Raw genomic sequence first — 13,676 nt, 5'->3', positions numbered from 1 at the left:
ACTGGCTCCTCCCTCTATGCCCCTCCTCCAGACCTCAGTTAGGGAAACTGTGCCCGGAAGAGCTGACACTACAAGGAAAGGATTAGGAATCCAGGGTAAGACTCATACCAGCCACACCAATCACACCGTATAACTTGTGATAACCTTACCCAGTTAACAGTATGAACAACAACTGAGCCTCAATCAACGGATGGCTCATAACAATACCCCTTTAGTAAGCAATAACTATATACACGTATTGCAGAAGAAGTCCGCACTTGGGACGGGCGCCCAGCATCCACTACGGACTACGAGAAATAGAATTACCGGTGAGTAAATTCTTATTTTCTCTGACGTCCTAGTGGATGCTGGGGACTCCGTAAGGACCATGGAGATTATACCAAAGCTCCCAAACGGGCGGGAGAGTGCGGACGACTCTGCAGCACCGAATGAGCAAACTCAAGGTCCTCCTCAGCCAGGGTATCAAACTTGTAGAACTTAGCAAATGTGTTTGAACCCGACCAAGTAGCAGCTCGGCAAAGCTGTAAAGCCGAGACCCCTCGGGCAGCCGCCCAAGAAGAGCCCACCTTCCTTGTGGAATGGGCTTTTACTGATTTTGGATGCGGCAATCCAGCCGCAGAGTGAGCCAGCTGAATCGTGCTACAGATCCAGCGAGCAATAGTCTGCTTCGAAGCAGGAGCGCCAACCTTGTTGGCTGCATACAGAATAAACAGCGAGTCAGACTTTCTGACTCCCGCCGTTCTGGAAACATACATTTTCAAAGCCCGGACTACGTCCAGCAACTTGGAATCCTCCAAGTCCCTAGTAGCCGCAGGCACCACAATAGGTTGGTTCAAATGAAACGATGATACCACCTTAGGGAGAAATTGGGGACGACTCCTCAATTCTGCCCTGTCCATATGAAAGATCAGATAGGGACTTTTACATGACAAAGCCGCCAATTCTGACACACGCCTAGCCGAAGCCAAGGCCAATAGCATGACCACTTTCCACGTGAGATATTTTAGCTCCACGGTCTTAAGTGGCTCAAACCAGTGGGATTTCAGGAAATCCAACACAACGTTAAGATCCCAAGGTGCCACTGGTGGCACAAAAGGAGGCTGAATATGCAGCACTCCCTTTACAAACGTCTGAACCTCAGGCAGTGAAGCCAGTTCTTTTTGAAAGAAAATAGATAGGGCCGAGATCTGAACCTTTATGGACCCTAATTTGAGGCCCATAGTCACACCTGACTGTAGGAAATGTAGAAAACGACCCAACTGGAAGTCCTCTGTAGGGGCCTTCCTGGCCTCACACCAAGCAACATATTTCCGCCATATGCGGTGATAATGCTTTGCTGTCACATCCTTCATAGCTCTTATCAGCGTAGGAATTACTTCATCCGGTATACCCCTTTTCCGCTAGGATCCGGCGTTCAACCGCCATGCCGTCAAACGCAGCCGCGGTAAGTCTTGGAACAGACAGGGCCCCTGCTGCAACAGGTCCTGTCTGAGAGGCAGAGGCCATGGGTCCTCTGTGACCATCTCTTGAAGTTCTGGGTACCAAGTCCTTCTTGGCCAATCCGGAACAATGAGTATCGTTCTCACTCCTCTTTTTCTTACTATTCTCAGTACCTTGTGTATGAGAGGAAGAGGAGGAAACACATATACCGACTGGAACACCCACGGAGTTACCAGTGCGTCCACAGCTATCGCCTGAGGGTCCCTTGACCTGGTGCAATATTTTTTTTAGCTTTTTGTTTAGGCGGGACGCCATCATGTCCACCTGTGGCCATTCCCACCGATTTGCAATCTGCTCGAAGACTTCTTGATGAAGTCCCCACTCTCCCGGGTGGAGGTCGTGCCTGCTGAGGAAGTCTGCTTCCCAGTTGTCCACTCCCGGAATGAACACTGCAGACAGTGCTTGTACGTGATTCTCCGCCCAACGAAGAATCCTTGTGGCTTCCGCCATCACCACCCTGCTTCTTGTGCCGCCCTATCGGTTTACATGGGCGACTGCCGTGATGTTGTCTGACTGAATCAGCACTGGTTGGTCTCGAAGCAGGGGCTCCGCTTGACTCAGGGCGTTGTATATGGCCCTTAATTCCAGTATGTTTATGTGCAGACGAGTCTCCTGACTTGACCACAGCCCCTGGAAGTTTCTTCCCTGAGTGACTGCCCCCCATCCGCGGAGGCTTGCATCTGTGGTCACCAGGACCCAGTCCTGTATGCCGAACCTGCGGCCCTCGAGAAGATGAGCACTCTGCAGCCACCACAGAAGAGACACCCTGGCCCTCGGGGACAGGGCGATCAGCCGATGCATCTGAAGATGCGATCCGGACCACTTGTCCAACAGATCCCACTGAAAGATCCTGGCATGGAACATGCCGAAAGGAATGGCTTCGTATGACGCTACCATCTTTCCCAGGACTCGCGTGCAGTGATGCACCGACACCTGCTTTGGTTTCAGGAGATCCCTGACCATGGTCACTAACTCCTGAGCCTTCTCCTCCAGGAGAAATACCTTCTTCTGTTCTGTGTCCAGAATCATGCCCAGGAAGGGCAGACGCGTCGTAGGAATCAGCTGCGACTTTGGAATATTCAGAATCCAGCCGTGCCGTAGCAACACTTCCTGAGAGTGCGCTACGCTGACCAACAACTGCTCTCTGGACCTCGCCTTTATGAGGAGATCGTCCAAGTACGGGATAACTGTAACTCCTTGCTTCCGGAGGAGTACCATCATCTCCGCCATTACCTTGGTAAAGACTCTCGGTGCCGTGGATAGACCAAACGGCAACGTCTGGAATTGGTAATGACAGTCCTGTACCACAAACCTGAGGTACTCCTGGTGAGGCGGATAAATGAGGACATGCAAGTACGCATCCTTGATGTCCAGAGATACCATAAAATCCCCCTCTTCCAGGCTGGCAATGACCGCTCTGAGCGATTCCATTTTGAACTTGAACTTTTTCATGTAAATGTTCAAGGATTTTAAATTTAGAATGGGTCTTACCGAACCGTCCGGTTTTCGGTACCACAAACAGTGTGGAATAGTAACCCCTTCCCTGCTGAAGGGGGGGTACCATTATTATCACTTGCTGGAGGTACAGCTTGTGAATAGCCGTCAGGACTATCTCCCTCCCCGTGGGAGAAGCTGGCAAGGCGAATTTTAGGTAACGGTGAGGGGGCGTCACTTCGAATTCCAGCTTGTATCCCTGAGATACAATTTGTATAGCCCAAGGATCCACTTGTGAGCGAACCCACTGGTTGCAGAAAATTCGGAGACGCGCCCCCACCACTCCTGGCTCCGCCTGTGGAGCCCCAGCGTCATGCGGTGGACTTAGTGGAAGCAGGGGAGGACTTTTGTTCCTGAGAACTGGCTGCATGGTGCAGCTTCTTTCCTCTACCCCTGCCTCTGGCAAGAAAAGGATGCACCTCTGACTCTCTTGCTCTTTTGAGAACGAAAGGACTGCATTTGGTAATACGGTGCTTTCTTAGGCTGTGAGGAAACCTGTGGCAAGAAAGTCGACTTTCCAGCTGTCGCTGTGGATACGAGGTCCGAGAGACCGTCCCCAAACAATTCCTCACCCTTATAAGGCAAAACCTCCATGTGTTTTTTAGAGTCGGCATCCCCTGTCCATTGCCGAGTCCATAAGACCCTCCTGGCAGAAATGAACATTGCATTTATTCGAGAGCCCAGCAGGCAAATGTCCCTCTGGGCATACCGCATATATAAGACGACATCTTTAATATGGCTAAGTGTTAGCAATACGGTATCCCTGTCCAGGGTATCCAACCCCTCTGACAGAGTATCTGTCCATGCTGCAACAGCACTGCACATCCAAGCTGAAGCAATAGCCGATCTCAGTAGAGTACCAGAGTGTGTATACACAGACTTCAAGATACCTTCCTGCTTCCTATCCGCAGGTTCCTTTAGGGCGGCCGTATCCTAAGACGGCAGGGCCACTCTTTTAGATAAGCGCGTCAGGGCCTTGTCAACCCTAGGGGAGGTTTCCCAGCGTAACCTATCCGTTGGCGGGAAAGGGTACGCCATTAGTATTCTCTTGGGAATCACCACTTTCTTATCAGGGGAAGACCACGCTTCTTCACATAACTCATTTAATTCATGTGACGGGGGAAAAGTCACAGGCTGCTTTTTCTCCCCAAACATATTTACCCTCTTGTCAGGGACAGGGTCAGCCTCTGAAATGTGTAATACATTTTTCATTGCAATAATCATGTATCGGATGGCCTTAGTCATTTTGGGCTGTAATAGTGCCTCATCCTCGTCGACGCTGGAATCGGACTCCGTGTCGACATCTGTGTCAACCAACTGAGATAGTGGGCGTTTTTGAGACGCTGACGGCCTCTGAGGCGCCTGGGCAGGCCCGGGTTGAGAGCCCGGCTGTCCCCCGGCAGCAACATAATCAAATCTCTTATGTAATGAGTTTACATTGTCATTTAAGACCTTCCACATATCCATCCAATCAGGTGTCGGCACCGACGGGGGCGACACCACATTTATCTGCACTTGCTCCGCCTCCACGTAACCCTCCTCATCAAACATGTCGACACAGCCGTACCGACACACAGCACACACACAGGGAATGCTCTGACTGAGGACAGGACCCCACAAGGTCTATGGGGAGACAGAGAAAGAGTATGCCAGCACACACCACAGCGCTATATACACAGGGATACACACTACCAGAAGTGAATTTTTCCCAATAGCTGCTGTATCAATATACCTTTTGCCTAAATTCATGTGCCCCCCCTCTCTTTTTACCCTCTTAGTGCCAGGAGACTGCAGGGGAGAGCCTGGGGAGCGTCCTTCCAGCGGAGCTGTGAAGAGAAATGGCGCTGGTGTGCTGAGGTAGAAGGCCCCGCCCCCTCAGCGGCGGGCTTCTGTCCCGCTGTTTCTGACTAAAAAATGGCGGGGGTTTTACACATATACAGCCACAGACTGTATTATGTGTCTTTTTTATGCCAAAGGTATTCTTATTGCTGCCCAGGGCGCCCCCCCCCCCCAGCGCCCTGCACCCTACAGTGACCGGAGTGTGTGGTGTGCAGTGGGAGCAATGGCGCACAGCTGCGGTGCTGTGCGCTACCTTAATGAAGACAGGAGTCTTCAGCCGCCGATTTCATCACCAACTTCTGATCTTCTGGCTCTGCGAGGGGGACGGCGGCGCGGCTCCGGGAACGGACGACCGAGGACCTTTGCCTGTGTTCGAACCCTCTGGAGCTAATGGTGTCCAGTAGCCTAAGAAGCGCAACCTAGCTGTGAACAGGTACGTTTGCTTCTCTCCCCTCGGTCCCACGTAGCAGTGAGTCTGTTGCCAGCAGATCTCACTGAAAATAAAAAACCTAACATTACTTTCTTTACTAGCAGGCTCAGGAGAGCCCACTAGGTGCATCCAGCTCTGGCCGGGCACAGATTCTAACTGAGGTCTGGAGGAGGGGCATAGAGGGAGGAGCCAGTGCACACCAGATAGTACCTAATCTTTCTTTTAGAGTGCCCAGTCTCCTGCGGAGCCCGTCTATTCCCCATGGTCCTTACGGAGTCCCCAGCATCCACTAGGACGTCAGAGAAATATAATTACCATTATTATTACTGTTCAATGCAGTCAGGCACAACAGGGTTCCATGCTTAACTACTTTGCTAGGATCTCAGCATGAAAGGGAACAAATGGGAATCAGGTAATAAAATAGCAAAGAACAAAGCATTCCAGCTGCTGCAGGGAAGGCATCTCTCCCAGCTATACAGACCCCTTCCTCCATTCACCCCCCTTCACTTCCCTCATAATATAACTTGCTTGCTCCCTCAGCTATAACACAGTGCCCCACCCCATCTTAATTACTGATGGCATGTTCTGCATACCCCATCTTGACCTTGGTTTTTATCTCCCCTCCCCCCACAGTTTGGTGTTTCCCGTCACTTTCATTATTTTCTTCCTATCCCAGAACCCATCACAAAATGTCATAAAAAACCAGCAGCCTACACCACACCCAGCAGGGCACCGCAAAGGCACAGCAACAGGATCCAGGACATATGCTAAGGACCCGGTAGGCATTGCTGCCTTCTACAGACCAGGGAGCGATCACAGAGGTGGGAGGAGCATAGGCCCCAGGCAAGACGCGGGCAGCGCCGGTAATGGCTGAGGGGCACATCCGGAGCACGCAGAAGTTATCCGGAGCACACAGAGGGGTGAATAGAAGACGGAGAGCCACGATGCATCATGGGACATGTAGTCCCAGCAGCACACCAGTTACACACCAACAGGCATCAGGACACTCCCCTATATAATAATACCACATATCAGTGTGTGCCGGGAGCAGTGTTATCCCCCATCATGTTTCACTGTACAGTCCCCTCTCCCCTATATAATAATAATACCACATATCAGCGTGTGCTAGCAGCAGTGTTATTCCCCATCATATATCACTGTACAGTCCCCTTTCCCCTATATAATAATACCACATAGCAGCGTGTGCCAGGAGCAGTGTTATCCCCCATCATATTTCACTGTACAGTCCCCTCTCCCCTATATAATAATAATACCACATATCAATGTGTGCTGGGAGCTGTGTTATTCCCCCATCATATATCACTGTACAGTCCGCAAAGAAATCGGCTGCATCACATACTGCAGGAGGGCCACATGTGGCTGCGGCCGAGGACCCACAGATGTGGCGACATCTACCTGGCTACAGGGGGGCACACGGAGTGCCCGCCATCTCTAACATGGTCCATCAGCCTCAGAAGTATCGGCCGCGGAGGAAGCTTTCGTCACAGTAGCAGAATAGAGGGGCCGAAGTGAGCCTGAGGGCCGCACGGCAGTACCACCACTATTGGAAGAGGAACATGGCGGGAGAAGACGACCGGGAGACAAGCAGTAGTGAGAAGAGGAACGTGGAGATGCCCAGTCATACAGGGTCGAAAACAGGCAAGATATGGCGCATTCTGAGGGCAGCGTGGACCGGGCCCCGACCAGCAGGTCAGAAGCGCAGCCAAGCGCCACGGCAAGCGCGGCGGAGGCTTCAGCGACAGAGGCCGTCGCCCAGGCAAGCACGGCTCGATGATGCATCAAAACGTCTTCACACACAGGAACGGTGAGATCAATTCATGCTTGTAATGGATATGCTGTTACTGACGTGGGGTCAGGAAGATGACGCACAAAGCGGGTTTTAAAAAAATAAAAAAAAAGTAATCAGCGCGGGTAGAGCACACAGCAGCAGGCTAGGGTTATGCAAAGTCAATGGTCTAATTAGCTAGCATGGGTGCGCAGGCCTGGGGTGGAGCTGGTGCAGGGAGCAGGGCGCGACAGCGTGATAGTTTTAGCGGTCGGTGAGTCCTGCAAGGTGCTAAAAAAGGAAATCACAGTACAGGCACCAGCAACCGTAGGCCATCGCGCAAGTGGGGCGTGTCTCCAAGGGCATACTCTGCCCAAAATGGAGGGTAGTGCCGCATAGGGTCGTGTCTATGCCTAAATGCTTGCTTGGCGAGATATTCTAGATCATTATCATTATTATTATTATTATTTATCATCCTTTATTTATTTTTAAGGTTGCCGCAGCGCCCGATTGTACAGTACAGAACAAAAGATCGAAGCAGGAAAACAGCAACTTACAGCTGAAGGCTATATAGCAGGGTAGAGGGCCCTACACGTGAGAGCTTACATGTTAGGGTTGACAGTAGTAGGTTGGGGAAGTTTGGCAAGTATTGATTTTCACGGTGCTGTCTGCAATATTGGGTGTCTTGTGGGCATTATATATATTCGCTATTACATGTCGTCTCGTTTATTCACATACTGTAGATAAGGGGATGCCCATGCAATACATTACATATGAATTGTCACCTAGACACACAAGAACATTATGAGTTTGGGGTATTGAAGATTGCTCTCTCACAAACACTGGCTTACTTACATCTGTCAGGCACTACCTATATTTACAGCAGTTGCTATCTTTCATACCATTACAACGTTAACCAAATCATCACTGAAGGTACTCTGCTGGGCCACAGGGCTCATAGCCGGAAATGGTCCAGACTAGTGATAGCATCATGATAAAGGTTGAAAGAACAGCGGCATTTGGCAAGGGTAGCAGCGTTAAGAAGTGAGGGTCTGCATATAGGTCGGGAGCAGCATGAGGTCTGGATGGTTTAAGGCGCCAGATGCAGGATGGACCTCGTGCCCATAAGTATTCTGGGCATGTGCCTCTCGCAGTTATGGCAGATAAGGGGCATGGGCCCCTCACATACATATAAGTGGCTTGGGCCTGTCACAGGCACCTGAATCCTTGGGGCTCAAGAGAGAGGACAAAAGAATTGTGGGAAGGCTGTAAAAAATATAAGGTTTGCACTGAAGGAAGTCCATGGGTTAGAGAGCCACTGCTAACATCACTCTTCTCCCTCAGGAAGCTACCCCTTCCCCCCCCAACAGCATGTCTTGCCGGGAGGGATAGTTACGCAGCCCCCCCCCCCCCTCCCCTCCTGTGAAAGCAGAGAATTCCTTTGAGCACTAGCCATATGGCTGTTGAAGGGACTCTCGCTTCCCTCACCTCAAATAGGATTTATGGCAGGCAGGCAGGGGGAGTCCTTTTTGTTTTTGTGTTGGTCAGAGCTGAGCAAAGGGCTCCCTCTTTCCAGGGTGATAACAAAGTTACACCTGGTCAATGGGAAGTACACAATGCAGGCTAGTGAGATGGGCTGCTTAGCAATGTTTTTGTTCGTGGCAGTGGCACATCCACTTCCTAGAGTTGGCACAGGGAGGTAGCGATCAGCAAGCACTTACTTCCCTGAACCCTGCCATAACCGCAGCCCAGGGGCACTTCCTGGGCGCTGCACCTTTCTTATGATGAATTGCAATAGTTATTGTTGCAAAATCAAAATATACCTTAGCAAGTTACCATTGCAGCCAGTTCGATACGGCAATACGGGCGCTGGGCGAACATTGGGCGCCATGAGCTAAGGGTAACAGGCCTCTGGCACAGAAGCTCATTCAGGGCAAACCCTGGGGGGAGCCTCAAAAGCGTGAAACGTGGGACCAGGCGCCAAGACACTGCAGTTTACCCAAAGTGGGGAAGTGCAGAACATGGCGTAGGTTGGCCAGCAGGGGGAAGTTTTCCCTAATTGGGGCGCCCCTTTTTCGGGTGCCAGAGCATCAGCCTTCAAGAGGGGCATCACGCCAGTGGGCCGGAATGTCAATGAATATTCGGGATGCGCCCTTTGAGGGTTAACGCGACAACTCCCGCTGCCAGTCGAGGGTTTAAGTAGGCGCAGGAGGTGAAGATGCGACCATTCATAAAGCATATGTTATGTCTGTGGTAACAACAGCATTGCTAGAGCGATTGGTGGAACCTGACGACAAACACACACACACACACACACACACACACACACACACACACACACACACTTCCCCCCCCATGTGCTGCACAGAGCTGGTTAGGTAGTAGTGGGATAGGAAGCAATGGCCAGTCAGGTGTGTAGCGGGCTCCGGGGGACGGTAAGCGGGATACATGGGCTGCAGCCAGCGGCTGTAGCAGGAGGCGTGTCATGGCAACGGTATATCGGTACGGCGACAGTGCAGGGTACGAGTGCAGGCCAGTGAGGTCCAGGGCAAGGCAAAACAGGCGACAGGGCGGCCCGACACAATGTTGTTTCGCCATGGCGAAAACTAACAAGGTAATATCAGGTCATGGGAGCCAGCCATTGGTGAGCGGTTACAGCCACTGGAGGAAGTTCCATTCAGCACAGCGGGCGAGCTGTGAGGTGCATAGGTCTGCACAAGGGGCAGAAAGATTTGGGGTAGTAGCGCAGGGTGGGGCTTCGGTCCCCGGGTTAACGGGGACCTCGTGTGGCGGAGAGGGAGCGGTGCACAAGGCATGAAAGTCGGGGATTGTCAGAATGCCTCGCATAGTCACCAATAGGTGGCCGCACGCCTGGTTCCAGCAATAATACGGCAGGGGCCATACGGGTTGCGCGCCAGGTGAGGGTGCTGTGCGGATGGTAGCTGGTCCCAAAATAGTAGGGGGCGTGGGTGCGTTCCCCCAAGGTGGGGACTTGCACGCCCCGGGTGGTACCAAAATTGTAGGGGGCATCGCCGCATGCCCCCAAGGTGGGGACGGGCACACCCCAGGTGGTACAACGTTGGAAGAGCCTTTGCGCACCGCTTTCCTTTTTGCTTACCCTGCAATTGGTTTGGTTGTGATTTATGTGAGTAATAAATAAAGCTGTGACCGATTTCAATTGCCCAAAGTAAAGTGTTCTCGTCTCAGTTATTTGGTTGGTCAAGTCGGGGTGCCGGTAAGTCAGCCTCTCCATCCTTACAGGAGCGAAGGAGCCAGAATGGCCGCCGTAGCAGGATAAGGGGGAGGGACGCCAGGCAGCCGCAGGACAGCCACGTGAATCCCAGGAGGAGGGGGGGAGGTGGCCAACAGGCAGGTTTACCCCCCCTAGCTCCTTTGTCCGGCACCTGGCCGGTCCGGCCAACCAGGGGTTAGTTAGCAGAGCTGTTTGTAGGGGAGAGGGAAGCCAGTGTTAAAAGCAGGCTGCAGGAGGAGAGAGGGTCCTTTTACCAACACGTGCAGCCAAGACACCCACCCACCCAGCCCGGTGAATGGTAAAGGTAAGTAAGTGGCTGGCCGGCCAGTAGCCAAGAAGAGTCCGGTCATTGGTAATTGTTAAAATTTCACGGATGTTGCATTACATGTTTATTTGTGGGGGAAAAAAGAAAGAAAAAATAATAATAAAAAATAATAATAATAATAATAATAAAAAAAAAATCACTTTATGCATGAATAAGAAAAATCAAATATCAGAGATGAATAAAGAGATTCCCTTTTTGCGGGCAATGGTCTGTCCTTTTATTCTTTGTGCAGTGTGATGTCAACTGTAATTGTTGTCGCAGCATGTGCGCTGGGAGGGAGCGGTGCACAAGGCATGAAAGTCGGGGATTGTCAGAATGCCTCGCATAGTCACCAATAGGTGGCCGCACGCCTGGTTCCAGCAATAATACGGCAGGGGCCATACGGGTTGCGCGCCAGGTGAGGGTGCTGTGCGGATGGTAGCTGGTCCCAAAAGAGTAGGGGGCGTGGGTGCGTTCCCCCAAGGTGGGGACTTGCACGCCCCGGGTGGTACCAAAATTGTAGGGGGCATCGCCGCGTACTCCCAAGGTGGGGACGGGCACACCCCAGGTGGTACAACGTTGGAAGAGCCTTTGCGCACCGCTTCCCTTTTTGCTTACCCTGCAATTGGTTTGGTTGTGATTTATGTGAGTAATAAATAAAGCTGTGACCGATTTCAATTGCCCAAAGTAAAGTGTTCTCGTCTCAGTTATTTGGTTGGTCAAGTCGGGGTGTCGGTAAGTCGGCCTCTCCATCCTTACATTTTCCAAGCAGTGCAGGGGACCAGGAAGCTCCCAAGAGCTTTTGCAGACACTCACTGCACTACTCATCGGCAGGAACTCCGTCTTCCTCGGCTCCAGTCCACAGCTGCCAGTGCCTCCCATTATTACACAGGTCAGATGTGTGTGAGCTGCTGCTGTCCCTGGGGAAGGAGGGAGAGGGGGAGTGTGTGTGTACTATCTGCAGTCCCAGCATATGTGTGTGTGTGTGTAATTTGCAGTCCCATTGTGTATATGTGTGTGTGTGTGTGTGGGGGGGTCTGTGAGTGTGTGGGGGGGACAGTCTGTGGTCCCAGTGTGTGATTGTAATTTGCAGTCATGGTGTGGTGGGGCAGACTGCAGTCCCAGTGTGCGTGTGTATGTACAGTTTGCAGTACCAGTGTGTGCGGGGGCATTTTATTTATATATCACACACACACACACACACACACACACACACACACACACACACACACACACACACACACACACACACACACACACACACACACACGCCCCCCACCCTACCAAATCCTGTGTTTGCCCCTGCAGTGGATGATGAGGGTGCTGCTACAGGAGCTCGGAGTTGTTGCACTGCTGTTCGGGATCTTTCTGTGAGTACCGGGGCTGAGTCCCCCTCGCTGTGTATATATAGTGATACTGCTCTGTATGTATCCAGCTGGGGTCCCCTACCCCCATCTTGGCTGTGCATTGGGTTACATGCTTCCCAGGTTGCAGGTGTAGTTTTAGGCTGGCTCAGTTTTTTCATTAACGTTAAAGTAACAGTGATGTAATTAGGTGTAATGGAGCTGATTTTTAATTGGGGGTACTATTGTGTGGCCACGCCCCCTTCTTAGTGAGGCCACCCCCCCTTCTACGGCGCGCAGGTGATAGTGATGAGTTTTCCCACCTCTCCAGGACCACTTTAAGCCCTGGTGAACAGTGTACCCGGGTCGATGCGATCCAGGACCCTGTTCACACTATAGGAGCAGGCGGCGCTTGTAGATCATCTGATCTCCAAGCACCGCCCCCGCATGTGACCCGGTGACGTCATTGACACGGCAATATGCCGTGTCGGGCCGCCAGTCTGAACGGGGTCTCAAGCGGGTTGCACCTGGGAAGGTCTCGTGCACGAGTCCCGGGTGCAACCCTCCAAAAGACAGTGTGAACATGATATAACATGCCTCTTCCCTCCCCATGTCTCTTCCCCTCCCCTTCCCTCACCTCTTCCCCCCTATGCCTGTCCTCCCTCCCCATGCCGTAATGTGTAAAAAGGGGGACGCAGACTGCCGTAATGTGTAAAAAGGGGGACGCAGTCTGCCGTAATGTGTAAAAAGGAGGACACAGTATGACGTAATGTTTAAAAAAAGGGGACGCTGTCTGTCGTAATGTGTAAAAAGGGGGCGCTGTCTGTCGTAATGTGTAAAAAGGGGACGCTGTCTGCCATAATGTGTAAAAAAGGATGCTGTGTGCCGTAATGTGTAAAAAGGGGACTCAGTCTGCCGTTATGTGTAAAAAGGGGACGCAGTCTGCCGTTATGTGTAAAAAGGGGACGCAGTCTCCCGTTATGTGTAAAAAGGGGGGCGTTGTCTGCTGTTATGTGTAAAAAGGGGCACGCTGTCTGCCGTTATGTGTAAAAAGGGGCACGCTGTCTGCCGTAATGTGTAAAAAGGGGGACGTTGACTTCCGGTTCCGGCAATGGGAGAGTGAGCAGCCTCTTCCGACAGCTCCGCTCCTCAACTCACCCGACACGGCCGTAACCCTGTTTACCAAAGGCAGACACCGCTCCCGATCCCCACGAAAGATAGAGGGGACGATGGACAAGTTCCTGAGCGCGTCCTCGTCTCCCGGGGTGCTCCCGCCGCCTCAGCCGCCGCGACAAGAGAAGCGCCGGGGAGATCACAACATGGCGCCGGACGGCGATAATGCTCCGGGGACGCCAGTACATAAGAAACCCATAGCGGAACCTGCGTTGGACTCTTCTCTGGTTACGGGCTGTTCAGGTACTCCCTCTTCCTCTTATGAGGATATGGTTCTTGCAATTCAGTCCACTATGGCGCCTTTGCTACAAAAGGCAGTTTCTGATATTACGTCTCAATTGCAAACTCTATCCAGCCGTGTTACTGACGCAGAAAGACATTTAAGTGACACTATGGATGATGTTAATATTTTACAAAAATCTGTACGGGCCCTGGAGATTGATAATAAACGATTGGCAGAAAAGCTTGACAGTTTTGAAAACAGAGCCAGACGGAAAAACCTAAGAGTTACAGGTCTTCCTGAGTCACTTAAAGGAAATCTTTTGGATCAGTTT

This window comes from Pseudophryne corroboree, chromosome 1, assembly GCF_028390025.1.
Source record: "Pseudophryne corroboree isolate aPseCor3 chromosome 1, aPseCor3.hap2, whole genome shotgun sequence".
NCBI classification, from domain to species: domain Eukaryota; kingdom Metazoa; phylum Chordata; class Amphibia; order Anura; family Myobatrachidae; genus Pseudophryne; species Pseudophryne corroboree.
The sequence above is the reverse complement of the archived record's forward strand: the minus strand, read 5'-3'. Positions refer to the sequence as shown.